The sequence below is a fragment of the Benincasa hispida genome, chromosome 1 (assembly GCF_009727055.1).
Source record: "Benincasa hispida cultivar B227 chromosome 1, ASM972705v1, whole genome shotgun sequence".
Classification (NCBI taxonomy): domain Eukaryota; kingdom Viridiplantae; phylum Streptophyta; class Magnoliopsida; order Cucurbitales; family Cucurbitaceae; genus Benincasa; species Benincasa hispida.
This window is the reverse complement of record NC_052349.1, coordinates 65686158-65693282: the sequence shown is the minus strand read 5'-3', so window position 1 is coordinate 65693282 and position 7125 is coordinate 65686158.

Sequence of the window (7125 nt, the reverse complement as noted above, 5' to 3'; positions counted from 1 at the left end):
TCACAGATTTGAAACTTTACGGACTTAAGTCGCATGACCATCACGTTCTTATGCAACAATTATTACATGTAGCCATTCGTGATATTTGACCCAAACATGTAAGACTTGCAATTACTCACCTATGCTTCTTCTTTAATGCTATATGTTGCAAGGCGATCGATTCATCTTAGTTAAAGGGTATGCAACAGGATATAGTTGTCACTCTATGCCTCTTAGAGAAGTATTTTCCATCATCATTTTTCATAATAATGGTACACCTTGTAGTGCATCTCGTAAAAGAAGTTGAGTTTTGTGGACCTGTTTATTTGAGGTGGATGTATCCTTTTGAATGATACATGAAAGTGTTGAAAACTTATGTACGAAATAGAAATCGATCAGAAGGATGTGTTGGAGAAAATTATATTGTCGAGGAGACTATAGAGTTTTGTTTTGAATTTGTATCTGGTGTTAATTCTATTGGGCTCTCATCAACAACGAAAGTGAACTCAAACATTGATAAAGCATTGTCAACTGCTTCCTTTATCAGAACGAGTAAGAATGAGTTGGATCAAGCTCATCTTTATGTCATTTAAAATGTAAATGATGTGCTTCCTTACATCGAGTATGTAGATCTCCATGTTATTCTCGTTTTAGGTTACTTGATTATTCAATAATCTACTAATTTTGTCATTTATAATAGGCAACATATGGATATTTTGTCTAAGCTCAATTCTAGTAAAACTAAAAGTAGAAAGTGGCTTCAAGAAGAGCATAATCATACATTCAGTCGGTGGTTGTCCACACAGTAATTTCTAGAGACCTACTATTTAATGTATAATTAAATGTTAACTACTAAACTATTATAAAATATATCGTGGGTTGTACTAGCTCTTGACATTCCCAAAAATTCTATATAGCCTTCTTTAAGATGGATAGCTAATGGACCTTGTCCAACTGTGGCAAAATATTCTAGCTACGTGGTTAATGATTACTACTATCACATAAAGAATCACGATGATGTTAGGAGGGTTCAAAATAGTACAAAAGACTCTAGTGCCACAATGCAAGTCTCTAGTTCTAAGGACAAAAGCCCCATCATATCAGATATGACCTTTTATGGTGTAATACAAGAAATATGGGAGCTTGAGTATCATGGATTATCATTTATTTTATTCAAATATAATTGGGTTGAGAATAGAACTGGAGTCAAAACAGATGTGTTTGGGTTTACTATTGTGGACCTCAATCGTATTAGACATAAATCAGACCCATGTATTTTAGCCTCTCAAGCAAAACAAGTCTTCTATGTAAAAGATCCCGCAAATTCGAGTTGGTCAATTGTTTTAACATCTCCAAAACGAACAATTGAAAATGATTTTTATGAAGATGAAATAAGAGATATGCTACAAGAGTGTGGTTATGGAGGTATGCAAAGAATGACGAATGTTGATACATCTATTAAGATTGATGATACAACATCCACATATATTAGAAATGATTGTGAGGGTAGATGGGTTGATAAATATTTTTAAACATGGTATGTCATTTACTATGGTTATATGTATTTAAATATTAAGATTATATGTTTTTTGTGTGAGTTTTTTTTTTTTTTTTTTTTTAGATTGACATGGAAAATTCAACAAGTAGCAGTGAGGACGATAGAAATGATGTTATGGGGTATTTGGTGTTAAGTATTCATGGAAGTACTAATTGATATTTGTGAATGAGAGAAATGATGGCTTGGTGTAAGTATTCTATGAAAGTGTGTTATTGTTATACAAATATTGGTGATTAGTGTGTTTATTTCATATTTGATGAGTATATGTAATGGATTGGAAATATTAATTCTTGTTTGTGGATAAATTCATAGGAGGAAGACAAATATTGATGGCTTGCCATGTAAATTTTTTTTTTATATTTTTTAATAAAAAAACAATTACGGATATTTCCTGACCCAACACGAGACATATAATGTCGTTTTTAACTTTTTGACCCATTTTAAAAATGAATTCGACAATAGAATTTAAAAAAAACAGACAATAATTGAAAAAATAGACATAGATTCTGGACTTCAATATCGGTTTAAAAGGCTTCAATGGATTCTGGGCTTCAGTTGGCAACCGACATTAAAGTCCTTTAATGTTGATTTAAAACCGATATTAAAATCCGAAATTCTTGTAGTGAATTGTTATTCAAAATAAAAATAAAATAATATAAAATTGAAAACTATACCAGAGACAATGTGAGAATTAACAAACAAATTACAATTTTGTTTAATCTTCATAAAAATGGAAATTATACCACAATGGGAGAATTATTAAATAGTAGTGTGTTTATATATTCAGTTTTGGACTCTACAAACATTTTTTTTTTTCAATTTCATCGTAATTTATAAACTTGACTGAAATAAAACATTCTTTGAAATTTACTTCACAATGTAATTGCAAGCATTAAATAATAATTTCTTGTGGGTTTCAATTTTATATCTTGAACCGTTGCTTTTAAAATATGAAAGAATAATTTAATTTTAATTTTAAACGGTTACTTTATTTTAAAGCAAATTACAGAAAGTAAAATTTAAATTTAAAGTACAAAAAGGCCATAGATGTAATAATTTAAAAGCCGTTTTATAGGTAAAAGGTCGTGCGTGGACCAAAAATGTAATAAATGCAATAAATTGTAAAGGATAGAAAATAAGACTTATAAACTTAAAACATAACTGCATACTAATTAATTAGTCAAAAATGCAAAACTAAAAATGTAGATAGTCTCCAAATCGTCTTAACTATCTCCTCTAGAAAATGACAAATTTAATTTGACATCACGTTTTTCTATGCAGAACACACTTTTTTTTTCTTTACAACATTCTCTTCTTGATTCATTGAATTAATATATATAAAATTGGGTTCAAAATTGTTTGTCAGTCCTTTGAAGATGTAGTGTAAATGTCTCTTGAATTTTTTTTATCTTTCTTCTTGTAATTGTTCCTTCAAATTCATGTAATGGTTCAATTGTTGAATTCACATCATTGACATTTTAAATTATAAGAAATAAGCAAATAAAAAAATTAGCTACCAACTAATAAATAGTTTTAATTCGAAAATTTACATGCATTTATTTAGGACTATATCGTATCTTTATTATTTGCTAAGTTGTGATCCATATATATAAACAGACTCAAGTTAATTAACATACCACTACTAGCATACAAATGTGTTAGCAGTAAAGAATTTTATTGTTTCAATTCTATTACAAGTATCAATCATTTGATAACTATTTAGTTTTTAGACACTACTTCCCATTTTTGACTTCTTTGTTTTCTACATTATCGAGTTTTTAGAGATGTTTTAAAAAGTAAAATCAAGGTTAGAAAACTTAAAAAATTAAAGTTAAAAACATTAAAAACTTGCTACATATTTTTAGAATTTGACAAATTATTCAAGCGTTTAACTGAAAAAAAGATGAAAACTCTCTAGTACCATATTAAATCACCTATCAACCCAAAAATTTAAGTTTATGGATTATGATAAATTTTATATTATATATCAATACTTTAGTAATTGGGACTTAATTTTTTTTTTTAGTCCAACGAGATTATTGGAATTCAAACTACAACCCTTTTAGTCAGTAATATATCTATATATCAATTGAGCAATACTCACTTTGAACTATTTGTTTTAAACCTTTTCTTAATTTACTTATTTTATACTTTTTCAAAATGATGAAACTTGATTCATTCCTATTTTCAATAGAGTTTTATGAAAAAAAAGAGTTGTGCATCATATTGATGGCACAACCCCAACCATCCTATTGCCTTTAATAACCTCAAATATATAGTTTTTTTTTTTTTTTTTTCTCGCTTCTTGATGTTCCTTATCTTCAATAGAGTTTTATTTTTGTTCCCACCGGCCTTCCAAATTTTGAGGCCTTTTTAGGACATTTTTTTTTAGTATAATGGATCGAGAGATTTTAACCACAAATCTCGTAGTTAGTAGTACATTCATATATCAATTGAGTTATGCTTGCTTATTAGTTCATGTTAAGTGTTAAAATACATATCAAAATATCATTTTGGTTTGTGCTACTTTGGATTCAATTTCATTCTAGTTTTCATACTTTCAATAAATTGTAGATGACACATACTACATGATCTTCAATATGTCCTTTGAATATGACGTCTAACTCTTTTGGGTTCATTATTCTTATTTCTTGGACCATATTATTCTTTTAATTAAATGCTCATTTAAACTTCATGGACTCTGATCCAATATTAGATAAACATGGGGTTTCATCTCAAAATCAATTAAAATGCACAATCAATTATCAAATTCTCAATCTTTATTGAACCAATAGGAGAAGTAGAGAAAAGAGATAGAACAAGAATGGAATCTAAAAAACCATTAAAAAATTATAATTGAAGCCATACAAAAGTAGTTCACTCTAAATGAAGGTACAAGAAAGGATCAAGTTAATAGTCACTAGCTTATAATTTTAAGTCAAAGTTAGTGAATTTAACTCGCAATAATTGACATGCACTTCATTTTCTTTAAAAGATGAATCTTACAAGATTAATATAAAATCAAAGGTAAATTAAAAGAAAAATTCATAACTCAACCGAAACGAGTAAACATTTATTACAATATGCTCATTCTTTAGACAATAACATAGAGAGATTAATTTTATTATAGAAAAATCTCATCAATTTTCTCATGGGAAATTTATACTTGGATTCAGCAATGCAAACTCAAGAAATTGTCGATTTCGTTCTAAAAGTTGCATTTCTTTTTCATCTAATAGAATCCATGCCTCCATTGAGCCATCATCCAATACACTATCTAACAAAATAACAATATTACCCTTCATTATGTCATTTGAATCCCCAGCAATGGCAGCCCATAAAGGTTTTCCCCACCCAAAATCAGCTTCATTCCAATTCATATTTTTCAAACTCGTGAAAAAGTAATAATTTGATACTGGCCACTTATTTATCTCAACAACTAACTTCATAACACCATCACTTCTTCCTTTATCAGATCCCATAATCAACTCTTTTATGTATTCTTTATTGTTGACTTTTTTAAATGATTGTCTCAATAAACTTACCAATTTGCTTAGCTCCAAAATGGGAGTCTGTATAAAAGGTGAACAAAATGAGAGAGTAGGAGAGCGAGAGCATTCATTCTGTAAAGAAGTTTAAAATAATAAGCAATAAAGATACCCTCCCTTTTAAACAGTGGATGTAGGCCCTTGGCCGAACCACTTAAATTCTTGTGTTCTTTTTTTCTCAATGATCGTCTAGCTTTTTCTTAAGTATCGTCTACACGATCGTTTAGTTCATCTTGTATAGTCTATACGATTATCTAGCCCCACTTTGCATCATCTATACGATCGTCTAGTTCCGCTCAACTATCAACTACACAATCGTCTATTGCTTCTTAGTATCATCTACACAATTGAACTATTGTCTAGTCCCTCAAAGCATCGTCTACACGATTGAGCTCGCATATAGGTAAATGATTGAAGATTTTGAAGTCTAAGGGATATCATCTTCCCTGAGTCTTGAAGTGAATTAGACCGTTTATGCTTAGTAGTTTGAACCTACAAAGAACATAATTATAGTTAATCTGGGACCACAAGAGAGCTCAGAGAATAAATCAAGATTGATCCAAGATTTGAATTCTTGCATACAAAGATTCAGACAAGTCAATCTTGAAGTTCAAGAATGGTTACAACCATGTTTGAAATTGAAAAGTTTGATAGAAAGATAGACTTTGAATTGTGGAAAGTTAAGATCAAGTCAGTATTGGGGCAACAAAAGGCACTTCTAGCCATCACAGACCAAACAAAGTACCCTAAAACATCACAAATGCAGAAAAGGAGACAATAGAGGTAAATACCTATGGAACTATTGTTTTGAATGTTACAGATAGTGTTTTAAGGCAAATAGTTGACAAGTAAACTACTTATGATCTCTAGAACAAATTGAATGAGATTTATCTCAACAAAGATCTTCCTAATCAACATTTCTTGGGGGAAAGATTCTTCACATATAAGATGGATGCTGCAAAATCCCTAACGGAAAATTTGAATAAATTCAAGGGACTGTCATCAGAATTCAGATCAATAGGAGACAACATTGGGGAAGCAAATGATGCATTTATCCTACTAAACTCCCTACCAAACCCATTTAAAGAAACAGCAGTGAAGTATGGTAGAGAAATGATCACTATAGAAGCAATTATTTTAGCAATCAGAGTTAGAGAACTTAAATTACATATGAGCAAGAAAGATCAGCAAGGAGAAGAAGATTTTTTTTTCAAAAGGGAAAACAAAGAACAATGGGAAGGGCAAGCAGAATGGGGGAGACAAGTCTAAAATCAAGTGTCATTTTTGTCATAAACTTGGACAATTGAAGAAAGACTATTATGCCTTAAAGAGAAAACTGAACTAACAGAACAAAGGATGAAAACATTTAGAGATGGTTGTAGTAGAGAATTCCCTTGTGTATTTAGATGCGCTGGCAACAACCGAAGAGTGTGGTGAGCAGAATTCTATGAAGACTTAAGATTGGGTTATAGATTCTGGTTGTTTAGTCCATATGACACCATCTAAAGGGTGGTTTTGTACCTACAAGAAGTGGGATGGAGGATTGATTTACATGGGAAGTAATAATACCTATAGGGAAGTTGGTATTGGCTCTGTTTCCTTGAAGCTACAAGATGGTTCAGTGAAGTTAATTAAGAATGTGAGGCATGTTCCTGTTGGGATTGGTGTCTTAATTCTCCTGGAGTCTCGTTGTTTGTAATTATACACATTGTTTTATGAATAAAATAAGTGTTATTTCATTATGGCATTTACTCATATCAAATAAACAAAGCTCCATGGTAATCTTATGTAAACTTAAACATCTATATGAGATATACAAGTGGATCATGCCTTAAGTGATAACCTAAATAGGTATGTAGTATAAGGATTAAGGTGGGATAGTTGATCCTGGTGACACTACGAATACGACCCACTTTATAGAGGTTTACAAGTATTATAAACTACTACAGATGGTAGATCCTGATGATTCATGTGGAGACATGTGAGTGGGGGTGTCCTATACAAAGAGTTTGTATAAGACCGGAAAATAAGATGATTCGT